At 39.5% G+C, this 12,956-nt stretch overlaps 1 non-coding gene across 1 annotated transcript; it reads right to left on the bottom strand.

Moving 5' to 3' along the window:
* Positions 1-8,360: 8,360 nt before the first annotated feature.
* On the bottom strand, positions 8,361-8,464 carry LOC112746749 (small nucleolar RNA R71). The gene has a single exon (XR_003174616.1). It is a non-coding gene; the product is annotated as a small nucleolar RNA R71 (small nucleolar RNA).
* Between the last annotated feature and the right edge of the window lie 4,492 nt (positions 8,465-12,956).

Genomic DNA, 12,956 nt, shown 5'->3' with positions numbered 1-12,956 from the left:
TAGTCCCTCTAAACTACTAAACTGAGGGAAAGTACGTTCTAAGTCTTCACAACTCAAGTCAGGTGGAACGTCATCAAAAGATGGAACATCATCTACTATTCCTCTGCACGATCAGACGTTGCCATATGACGTCTCTCTGGTACCTTATCAGGTAGCCACACAACAGGAGTCTCGTACACAGGATTTAGGCTAAACTTTGTAGAAAAGCGGGGTGCAGACGTTGGCTGGCCTCATAGTATATACATATAAACAGGTAACGGAGTTCACTCTAGGCTCAGAAGACTATTTAGAGTGGAATATTTTTTGTGAACGATCGTCAGCGAACTACGGAAGGGTACTCATGCTTCCATCTGAAGGGGGAAGGGTGAGAGAAGGGGTAAGAACTGGGGAGTTCTTAGTAGGGCCGGGGTTATTAGTTACGTTCATTAATTCCGTGTTGTTTAGCAGATAAATAGCAGAATATCGAGAAGCAGTAGACAAAAGAAATAGATAAATAGAGAAAGTAAAGAAAACAGAAAGGAAAACACAAACAAAAGAATACAAGAAAACAAAACACAGACACAGAGAATAGAATAAAAACAAAGAAGGCATACATTCAAACAACAATCATAACAGAGGAAATGCGCAACCAAATATGATGCATGTCTAGCCCTAGCCCAGGTAATGAGCTCATCTGTCGGTTACATACCCGCTTCCGACGTTACCCGGAGTCCTTTGACCAGGTAGGGCTTCCCTGTTGGCAATGCCCCTCGCAAGAGTCCTTTGACTTGTGAGGCAAACCACTGCAAGAGTCCTTTGACTTGCAGGGCGGCAGTAGCAACCCACTGCAAGAGTCCTTTGACTTGCATGGCGGAGCTAGTTAACTTATATCTGCCCAACACACTCTCTGTAAGAGTCCTTTGACTTACAAGAGCATACATACACTCTCACTGTAAGAGTCCTTTGACTTACAGGAGTATATGCTAGTCGTGTGTTCTCGATACCTCTATAAGAGTCCTCTGACTTACAGAATAGCATTATAGCTAAGTATCCTAGGAAAGCACTCTCAGTGGTCGTACCACCATCTATCTGACTGCCTTCACGCAGTAGATCATCACATAATTATTCTCATTATCATCATCACTTTTACATTCTTATGCAGTACCTCTTTCTTTCTCTGTTCAATCATGCTATACAAACTTTACAGCTTTTACTTTTACAACATCGTAACTCAAACCATTTCTCTTTATCACATTACTCTTTTCTCTTTGTCTTTTTACTCTGCTCTGATTACTCTTTTCTCTGTATCTCTTTACTTTTCTCTGGTTACTCTGTTCTCTGTGTTTCTTTACTCTGCTTTGATTTCTCTTCATAACATATGTATTTAAAGCTTATGTAAATTTCGGTATGAATAGTTAGTCTGTCCCAAGTATAGGTTCATTAAGTCTATACTGAAATAGTTTGACTTTTCATATAACACCTAACCCTTGTCGCAACTCAAGTACTAACTAAGTTGCCCTAGTTCGTTCACTAGTCTCTGTCTGTTTTTCTGTTATTAAAACATTACAGACTTTTTCTTTGTTTTTTTTTCTTTTTATCTTTTCTCTAAATTTTTATCTTTCATTTATCTTTGCCTCACTAATATGTTCTTACCACTCCCTAAGTGTTTTATGAAGGTAATTATGATATTCTGCGCTTAAAGTTGTCTTTCTAAAGCTTTTACAGAAAACTGCCTTTTCCGCATTATTTTATTATTTTTATTAAAATATTATTTTTAATTAAATATTATTATTTAATATTTTATTATTATTTATTATTTTATCATTAATTTTTCGAAAATTACCCCTTTTTAACTTTTAACCTTTAAAAATTCACTTTTTACCACCCGTAACTTTTAATATTTCTACTTTAACCACCCTAACTTTCAAAAATTACAAAATAACCCCTCAAACCCCAAAATATTTACTTCCTTGCCCTTTCTAAGATCTAAAAGGTGTTCTTCAATGTTCTTCACCACACTCAAAGTGTTCTTCATGTTCTTCATAAATTCTTCAGATTCTTTCTCTATTTTTACCCGTTTTTTCAGTCTTTTCAGCAACCGATTTTTACCATAATTCAAAATAAAATTGCAGCCACTAAAACCCCATATTTTCTACATGATTTCAACACAAATTGATCCTGAATTTAAGCTTAGGGTTTCGTTTTCCCAGCTGCCCCAAGAATATGAACTTTAAAGCTTGAATTTCATCAAATTTTATCAAAATTTCACCAAATTTTCACCAAGAATCAATCATATATGCAACCAATTTTTAGCACATCCAATTTATACAACATTCACACAACTCAAACACAAATAATCAAGATTAATTTCGTGACACCCTACCTTGATTTGCTGCTCCGAATTCGGTTAGACTTTCAGGTGGAACTTAAGCACTTTTTCCTCCTAAAACACATCAAGAACAACTTTAAATACACAAACTTTCAACTGACCAAATCTCCCTCAGCACGTTAGGAAGAGATATCTCACCTTAGACTTGCTGAAAATTAATGTTTCTTGGCCCTCAAGTCAAGTTAAGCATGATTCCTAAGGAAGAACATCAAGAAAACACATGTTTTGCATGGTTTTCCTTGAAAACCGAATTGAAGAGGGAGGGAGACAGCCATCTCACCTTATTTCCAGCCTTGATAAGTCACATGGTTATGTAGAGGAAGAAGAGAGGATCATTTTGGTGAAATCGGACTTTTGATTTGAGTTTTAGTTAAGAAGAAATCAAGCTTTGAAGATTAAGTGTTCATGAAGTTTTCTCTCTTTTCTCTCCTTTCAATTTCGGCCAAAATGATGAAATGAGACAGCCTTGGAGGTCTTGGGGGTGTAAGGTGAGTTGTGATTGGTTGGCTTGGAGGTGGGTTAAAATAATATTAAAATATCTCAGGTGTATAACTACTAAAACTAGATGTATCGGAACACTTGTAAAAACATCTCTAAAAATTATTTTCTGAGCTACTAGCATAAATGACACTAGTAACATATTTATTATGAGAATAAAACATGTATAATGAGGCCTTAGCATTGCTAAAGTCATCAGAAGTGCTGGTGCTAAGCTGCACCAGTAAACCGTAAACCTGGTTAAACCGATTTTCTGTTTTTAACTAAAACTGACCAGGTAACCTTATAATATCATTCAAGAAGCTTCTAATACTCATATAATGATGATATTATCATATTATCTCTCTTCTCTCATGAATCGAGTCCGGTTCATCAAATTGAGACTATTTACGAAAAACCGAATCAAAACTCCTAACCGATACGGTTCAAAAACTAGGTTCTTCGTGACTGCGTTATCGAGCTTGCCTCAGAAAAGGTTCTAGCTTAAGGATGACATAATGACAATGAGTATCGAGATACTTGTTGATATAGAAGAGGTGTTCTCTTTACTGATCTTCCAGAGAAATTCGTGCCTTTAAAAAAGATCTCGCGTACTCGAAAATCAGGGTTGTTACATTCTACCCTCCTAAAAAAAATTTTGCCCTCAAAATTTCAGCCGCGTGCAAGAATCCATCTTCAAGCAGTCTATTTCCTTCAAGCCATCCTGACGAAGATATCAGTTCGTTCCTTACAGCATCTAAATATCACATAGCCATGGCCATGGAGATCATAACAGCTATAAGAATAGTTGTGCCTCACACGAATTTGTCGTTCGAAACTCGATTAAAACATGCCTATTCACAGTCATTGAGGTCTTATCCACACCAAACAATCAACATTAAGGTGATCAGTCTTAATATCTCAAGTTAGGCACGAACATTCCCAAAATGAGCACTCATAGACATTCATGCCAAATGTATCTTGAAAATACCCTAACAGCATGAGACACACAAGCAGAGTATGCAATGAAGCATAGTCAGTCCACTCCCCAGGCTCTACTGCGAACGAACTGCTCTGATACCAAGTTGTAACGACCCAATTTTCAGTACGCCTAGGACATACCAGAAACTGAGTGCTACCAATTTGTCATCCTAATTATTATCTATTATTTATTATATGAGCTTGATTCGTTGTTAAAAGCATAGTTAGTTAGCGAGGTACTTTTTTTTTTAAAAATGTGTGAATTAATAAACAGAATCATTTATAATCAATTCACAAATAATAACAGATAAAACAATTATAATCAACCACACATAAATACATCACAAGTAGCTAGCAACATTCGGTGATCCAGCCTTTATTAGAATATAGACTGTTAGTTAGAACACCCCTAGATATAGCTAGATAATAACTATAAACATATACATACATACAACATCCCAGGCCCTGACCTGTTCAAGAAGTCTCTAAGCTGGCACCCAGGCTAGTCTAGACTCTATACTCACTTAGTCCCTCTAAACTACTAAACTGAGGGAAAGTACGTTCTAAGTCTTCACAACTCAAGTCAGGTGGAACGTCATCAAAAGATGGAACATCATCTACTATTCCTCTGCACGATCAGACTTTGCCATATGACGTCTCTCTGGTACCTCATCAGGTAGCCACACAACAGGAGTCTCGTACACAGGATTTAGGCTAAAGTTTGTAGAAAAGCGGGGTGCAGACGTTGGCTGGCCTCATAGGATATACATATAAATAGGTAACGGAGTTCACTCTAGACTCAGAAGACTATTTAGAGTGGAATCTTTTTTGTGAACGATCATCAGCGAACTACGGAAGGGTACTCATGCTTCCATCTGAAGGGGGAAGGGTGAGAGAAGGGGTAAGAACTGGGGAGTTCTTAGTAGGGCCGGGGTTATTAGTTACGTTCATTAATTCCGTGTTGTTTAGCAGATAAATAGCAGAATATCAAGAAGCAGTAGACAAAAGAAACAGATAAATAGAGAAAGTAAAGAAAACAGAAAGCAAAACACAAACAAAAGAATACAAGAAAACAAAACACAGACACAAAGAATAGAATAAAAACAAAGAAGGCATACATTCAAACAACAATCATAACAGAGGAAATGTGCAACCAAATATGATGCATGTCTAGCCCTAGCGCAGGTAATGAGCTCATCTGTCGGTTACATACCCGCTCCCGACGTTACCCGGAGTCCTTTGACCAGGTAGGGCTTCCCTGTTGGCAATGCCCGTCGCAAGAGTCCTTTGACTTGTGAGGCAAACCACTGCAAGAGTCCTTTGACTTGCAGGGCGGCAGTAGTGTTGCCAGGGCATTTTGGCCAGTTTCACTTACCTTTTCTTTACTGTTTTTAGGATAGTTTCATGCATTTCTTTAGGAAATAAGCTAGTTTTGGGTAAATATTTACTTATGCCTTGACTCAAGCATACATTGTGCATTTTACATGATTTCATGAGGATTTTGCATAAGTTTAGTGACAAATATTATGTTGCATTACTCATGACTTGGACTAGAGCTTTGATGCACTTTGTTGCTTGATTTTAGGACCAAAAAGAAGCAAGAAAAGGAGAGGTAACTTGCAAAGATTAATGAGAAAAGTGGTTGCCAATAACACTCTCAAAAAGCCATCAATGCCCACGTTAGAGAGTCACGTTAACCAAGTTAACGTGAACTCTAACGTGGAGAAAAGAAGTTGAGCCAACGTTAGTGACACTCAACATTGTCACTAACGTTGGCACTTACTCATAAGTGGCCACGTTAGAAGCCACGTTAACCTAGTTAACGTGGCCTCTAACGTTAAGGGGGAGGGAGAGAAGCCAACGTTAGTGACACTCAACATTGTCACTAACGTTGGCCTATGGTGCTAAGTACCACGTTAACTCCCACATTAACTTGGTTAACATGGGAACTAACGTAGAGAATGAAGAGTTGTCGACAACGTTAGTGACACTCAACATTGTCACTAACGTTGAAGCAACCACACAACCCCCAAGATTCACGTTAACTTCCACGTTAACTTGGTTAACGTGGAAGCTAACGATGAGAAATGAAAGATGAGCCAACGTTAGTAACACTCAACATTGTCACTAACGTTGGGATGGCTAAAAGATGGCCACGTTAGAAGCCACGTTAACCTAGTTAACGTGGACTCTAACGTGAGACCTAGGGGCACATTGGAACGTTAGTAACAATGTTGAATGTCACTAACGTTCTCGAAGGATGGCAAAGGCCACGTTAGAAGCCACGTTAACCTAGTTAACGTGAGCTTTAACTTGAAGCAAGAAGGGGCACACTGGAACGTTAGTGACAATGTTGAGTGTCACTAACGTTCTCGAAGGTTGACAAGGCAACGTTAAAAGCCACGTTAACCTAGTTAACGTGGGTTTTTAACGTAAGGCAAAAGGGGTGCATTGGAACGTTAGTGACAATGTTAAGTGTCACTAACGTTCCCGAACTTGGACTTTCACTAAATGATTAACACTCCTTACGCCCTGAGCTTAAGTCTCTGCCCACTCCGCACTTTCTCTCTGCAAGTAAAGCCAAGCCCAAATAAAGAAAGGAACTGCTTCAAACTCAAGATCCAAAGGCCCAAGACTTGAAGAGTGAACTAGAAGCTGAGAAGAGTAGTATATATAGGAGTAGCTTTGAATTGTAAAGGAGTTCTAGAGGCTGAAGAACCACTCTCTGTATTTACTTTCTTTGAAATTTCTAGTTTTATGATGTATTCTCCATCTTTGTTTTCATTTTCAAGAGCTATGAACAACTAAACCCCTTTCATTAGGTTAGGGAGCTCTGTTGTAATTTGATGGATCAATACTAATTTTCATTGTTCTTCTTCTTTCTTTCCTCTTGATTTTACTTGAAAGCTTTCGATCTTCATCCAATTGAGTAGTTATCTTGGAAGAGAAGCTATTCAAACTTGGATCTCTTTTGAACATTGGAAGAGGAATGAAGAGATCAAGATAGAAATGCTTTCTCATGCTGGACCAAATTGGGTTTGGATGGGTATGTGACTGTAACCCTCTCAATACTTGGTTTGGGAAATGCATGTGGTATAATCAGTGACCATACTTCATCTCTTCTCATGAGCAATTGACCAAGGAATTCGCTATTGATCAAGATTTGAGAGATTGAATTGCAAGGAATTATAATTCAATCACTTAAGATTGCCAAGGAGATCAATGAGTGCATTGATTGAGGAAGAGATGAAAATGAACTTGATCCGGAGAATTGCAACATCTCCTAAGCCCAATGAACTCCCCATCTCTAATCTCACCCATTCTCTTTAATTTCTGCGATTTACTTTTATGAGCAAATCCCCCATTCCCATTTACAATTCTGCAATTTATTTTCAGTCATTTACTTCCAGTCCTTTAATTCTAGCATTTACTTTTCTGTTATTTACATTCCCGCTATTTTATTTACTGCAACTCTCAACCCAAATTCTAGATTCGCTCAACTAGAACATTCTTCGAATTAAAGTTGCATGATCAATCAATCCCTGTGGGATTCGACCTCACTCTATTGTGAGTTTTTACTTGACGACAACTTCGGTACACTTGCCGAAGGGAGATTTGTTGAGAGACAAGTTTTCTGTGCATCAAGTTTATGGCGCCGTTGCCGGGGATTGATTGTGCATCAACAATGATTAGATTGGAAGATCACTAGATTGAACATTTTATTTTGTGTATTTCATTTTCTGTTTGAGTGATTTACTTTTTGTTTTAGTTAAACTTCTTCCCTTCTCCCTCTACTCTTTTGTTTTTCTTTGTTATTTTCAATTCTGTTTGCTAACCCACTAACTGTTTGATATATTGCATCACCCACAACTAACATCAATTCTGACACAAATACTGTCTGCACCTATATTCTCTGCTTGTACTTGTTGGTTGTATGACAGGGAGAAGAAGCGGGGCTTCAACTTCCTTTGATTCTGAACTAGAGAGAACCTTCCTTAGACTAAGGAGGGAGGCAAAAGGAGAACGAGTAGTTGGTGCTGAAGAAGAAGAGGAACAGTTTGAGGAATACTTTGAACAAAACATGGAAGAAAACATGGAAAATCATCATGAAGAAGAGATTCACAACCATGGCAGAGGAGGTGGAGCAAATCATGCTGGGGAGGATAGAAGAGTTTTGGGCTCTTACATTAATCCAAACCCAAGCAATTGTGGAAGTAGCATCCAAAAACCAACAATCCATGCCAACAACTTTGAACTTAAACCACAACTCATCACCCTTGTTCAGAACAACTGTTCGTTTGGAGGAGGTGTTCAAGAAGATCCCAACCAACATTTGACCACCTTCCTGAGAATATGTGACACAGTAAAATCTAATGGTGTTCATCCTGACGCCTATAGATTGCTCTTATTTCCCTTCTCACTCAGAGACAAGGCAGCCAAGTGGCTGGAATCCTTCCCAAGGGAGAGCTTGACAACTTGGGAGGATGTGGTAAACAAATTCTTAGCAAGATTCTACCCTCCTCAACGAATCAATAGGCTGAGAGCTGAGGTTCAAACCTTCAGGCAACAGGATGGTGAGACTCTGTATGAAGCATGAGAGAGGTTCAAAGACTTAACAAGGAGGTGTCCACCTGACATGTTCAACGAATGGGTCCAGCTGCACATTTTCTATGAAGGGCTCTCTTATGAGTCAAAGAAGGCAGTAGACCATTCATCTGGAGGGTCCTTGAACAAGAAGAAGACCATTGAGGAAGCCATAGATGTTATTGAAACAGTAGCAGAAAACGACTACTTCTATGCTTCCGAAAGAGGGAACACAAGAGGAGTAATGGAGCTAAACAATGTAGACGCTCTGTTGGCCCAAAACAAGCTCATTACCCAGCAGCTGGCTGACCTCACCAAGAAGATGGAGATGAACCAAGTAGCAGCAATCTCCACTTAATCAACAACACAAGAAGGAGTAAACCAAGAAGCAGAAGGGAGTCAGGAGCAAGCCAACTACATTAGGAATTCACCAAGGAAAAACTATGATCCATACTCCAAGACTTACAACCCTGGATGGAGAAATCACCCGAACTTTGGGTGGGGAAGTGAGCAAGATCAAAACCAAGACCAGAGACGTTACAACTCCAACAACAATGCAGCTCACCAACAATTCACCCAGAGGACATCTCAACACCCCCACAACAACACTTCTCCACATACTTATCAAAACCAAAACAGCACATCTGCTCCGAACCACTCATCAATTGATGACAGGCTCTCTAAGATTGAAGCCTTACTAGAAGGAATAAGCCAAGAGATTCAAGAAAATAAGGTGTTCAAGGAGGAGGTGCGAGCCAATATCAAGAACTAGGGAGAGACCATTAGGAAGCTGGAATTCCAGGTGGGATATTTAGCTGAGAAGATTCCCAAACCTACTGATAGCTTCCCAAGTGACACTGAGAAAAACCCCAAGGGAGAAGCAAAGAAAGTAAGATGGGAAGATTGCAAAATGGTCACTACAAGTGATCAAGAGATTGAAGACAAGCAAGGCAGAATGTGCAAACAACCTAAAGACAACTCAACTAAGGAGGAGGATAGAGATCACAAAGAACCAGAAATCTCACAACAAGAGCTGCTGAAGCTCTATGCACCATTCCCTCAACTGCTCAATGGTGCTGTGGGAAAAAGAATATACTCAAGGTTCCTAGACTTGCTTGCATCTCTGCATGTGAACATACCATTCATCAAGGAAATTCAACAAATGCCTCCATTCATCAAATATATGAAGGAACTTCTTCCCAGGAAAAGCTCACTCAAGGGAGGGCAGACTATAGTGATGGACAAGGAATGTAGTGCCGTTATTCAACCTGAGTTGCCTACAAAAAGAAGAGACCCAGGAAGTTTTCATATACCTTGTGCCATAGGAGAAAACATGTTCGACAGAGCACTATCTGATTTAGGGGCCAGCATCAACCTACTGCCCTTATCCCTGGTGAAGAGGCTGCAGATCAATGAGATAATGCCCACAGATGTCATTATCAGACTGGCTGACAAAACTCAAAAGCAAGCAATAGGAGTGGTGGAAAATGTGTTGCTAAAGGTTGGGAAGTACTTTCTCCCAACAGACTTTGTCATTCTGGACATGGAAGAAAGTCACACTCACCCAATCATATTGGGAAGACCATTTCTAGCTACGGCCAGAGCACTTATCGATGTAGAGAAAGGGGAGCTAATATTGAGAATCCATGATGAACAACTCAGCTTCAATGTTTTCAACTTCTCACAAGAGACAGATCAAGAGGACAAGGAACTAAGCATAAACGATAAGGAGACACTGAAGGAGGAGACAAGCACTGAAGCACAGCTAGTTCATTCTGAAACCCCCTCAATTGATAAACAAGGAAAACAGCAACTGCCACAGCTCAAGGAAAAACTGGAGGAACCCAAACCTCTAGAGGCAGGTGAAGACAGCATCACAACTCCTTGGAGAAAAGAGGTCACCAAGGGGAAGGCAACCTCAAAAGAAACAAAGAAGAAGGTACCAAGGAGATGGAGGAACAAGAAGATCCCTACGGAAGACTTCTCTCCAGGGGATAGAGTTATCTTAGCCTACTTCCCAGATATTCCCCCTAATCTCCCTACTGTGCCATCTCAATTACCCAAGGTCTTCACTATCAACAGAGTTCTTTCCCTGGAACATGTGGAAATCATTGATCCAACCAATGGATACAAGTCCACAGCAAGAGGGGAGGACTTTAAGCACTACCAACCACTGTGATGAAAGAAAAACGTCAAGCTAGTGACGCTAAAGAAGCGCTTTATTGGAGACAACCCATGTTTTATATGATTTCAGATGATAATGAATAAGTCAATCTTTATGAGCTTTAATCCAAACTTAACAAAAAATTGGTGAAAATCTTCTTATGCAGAGTATAGTGAGGAACAAGTTTGGTGGAAGTACAAGTACTCAAGAGAGACACAATGAGGATAAAGAAGGATGGGAGCATGGACATCCACATGAATGAAAGGTGGTGGAGTTCTTTTTAGTCCATCTTTTCTATGCTTTAAATAAGGAAGATCTTATATGAAATAGAACATGCTTCCATGTTATGTTTAAACTTTTTTTAATTCTGTCTTTTAAGTTTTTCCTTCTGAAGAGGTCCATGATTTCTGGTTTAAATGTCACTGCACCATCACTTAACCTACTTGTAAGCTTGTCCCTTTAAATCAAATAAAAAGAGAATGAGTATAGTTGTAAAAGACCAGAGTGGAGTTTATATTGTGGAAGTGCATTCATGAATCTTTGGGGTAGTCATAAGTTAGCTAAGTTGGTTCAAGCACAAGGCTAGGAGGACAACTATCTATCCTGAATACTTTGCTTTAGATACACTCATGAGACTAAGTTAATAACAAGATCCTAATAAGAGAAAAGGAAAAGAACAATGGAAGTGAAAAACAAAAGAAAAAGAGTAAGAAATAAGGCTAGGCATCAATGGTTTTAAGCTTGAGGCAAGTGTCTGTGGTGCTCCTGAGTGAGGGATCTACTTCGATGAATAAGCTCTTAGGGGTGCCTTATCACTTGGTAACTTGGGTTAACTAACTCGGGATTATCAGCTGAAAGTCCACTATCAAGAGTAACCTTCACTGCAGAACACTTAGTAACCCAAAGAGGTGCTGGACACCAAGGTCTCAAGAAAAGAAAATAAATAAACTAAATGCCTGTAGTGTGTATGTATGGGGGATAGGCTTGAGGGAGTAAGTCCTTAGGGGTGTCTCAACACCTAGCACCTTGAACCAACTGGTTCGGGAGTGTTGGATGAAAGCTTATCTTAAAGAGTTGCCCCCTTACAGAGCACTTAGCTTAAATAACACAAACAACCCTTGTAATAACAATAAAAGGATTAATGAATAAAAGTCTCATGGGATATGAACAAAGTGGGTGTTTTGGGACAGGATAAAGGTCTGAAAGCTAGTAATGGAATGAACCTAAGTTGCTATGCATGAAACCACCATAAAATCAGTAATATGACTTCCACAAGGATGACTCATTCCTCTGGAGATTCATTTCATCATTCTCTTGTTCCAGTACTTGATTAGGGACAAGCAAGCTTTAAGTTTGGTGTTGTGATGTCAGGGCATTTTGGCCAGTTTCACTGACCTTTTCTTTATTGTTTTTAGGATAGTTTCATGCATTTCTTTAGGAAATAAGCTAGTTTTGGGTAAATATTCACTTATGCCTTGACTCAAGCATACATTGTGCATTTTACATGATTTCATGAGGATTTTGCATAAGTTTAGTGACAAATATTATGTTGCATTACTCATGACTTGGACTAGAGCTTTAATGCACTTTGTTGCTTGATTTTAGGACCAAAAAGAAGCAAGAAAAGGAGAGGTAACTTGCAAAGATTAATGAGAAAAGTGGTTGCCAATAACACTCTCAAAAAGCCATCAATGCCCACGTTAGAGAGTCACATTAACCAAGTTAACGTGAACTCTAACGTGGAGAAAAGAAGTTGAGCCAACGTTAGTGACACTCAACATTGTCACTAACGTTGGCACTTACTCATAAGTGGCCACGTTAGAAGCCACGTTAACCTAGTTAACGTGGCCTCTAACGTTAAGGGGGAGGGAGAGAAGCCAACGTTAGTGACACTCAACATTGTCACTAACGTTGGCCTATGGTGCTAAGTACCACGTTAACTCCCACATTAACTTGGTTAACGTGGGAACTAACGTAGAGAATGAAGAGTTGTCGACAACGTTAGTGACACTCAACATTGTCACTAACGTTGAAGCAACCACACAACCCCCAAGATTCACGTTAACTTCCACGTTAACTTGGTTAACGTGGAAGCTAACGATGAGAAATGAAAGATGAGCCAACGTTAGTAACACTCAACATTGTCACTAACGTTGGGATGGCTAAAAGATGGCCACGTTAGAAGCCACGTTAACCTAGTTAACGTGGACTCTAACGTGAGACCTAGGGGCACATTGGAACGTTAGTGACAATGTTGAATGTCACTAACGTTCTCGAAGGATGGCAAAGGCCACGTTAGAAGACACGTTATCCTAGTTAACGTGAGCTTTAACGTGAAGCAAGAAGGGGCACACTGGAACGTTAGTGACAATGTTGAGTGTC

This window comes from Arachis hypogaea, chromosome 14 (assembly GCF_003086295.3).
Source record: "Arachis hypogaea cultivar Tifrunner chromosome 14, arahy.Tifrunner.gnm2.J5K5, whole genome shotgun sequence".
In the NCBI taxonomy this organism is placed as follows: domain Eukaryota; kingdom Viridiplantae; phylum Streptophyta; class Magnoliopsida; order Fabales; family Fabaceae; genus Arachis; species Arachis hypogaea.
This window is presented reverse-complemented; position numbering and strand designations above follow the sequence as displayed.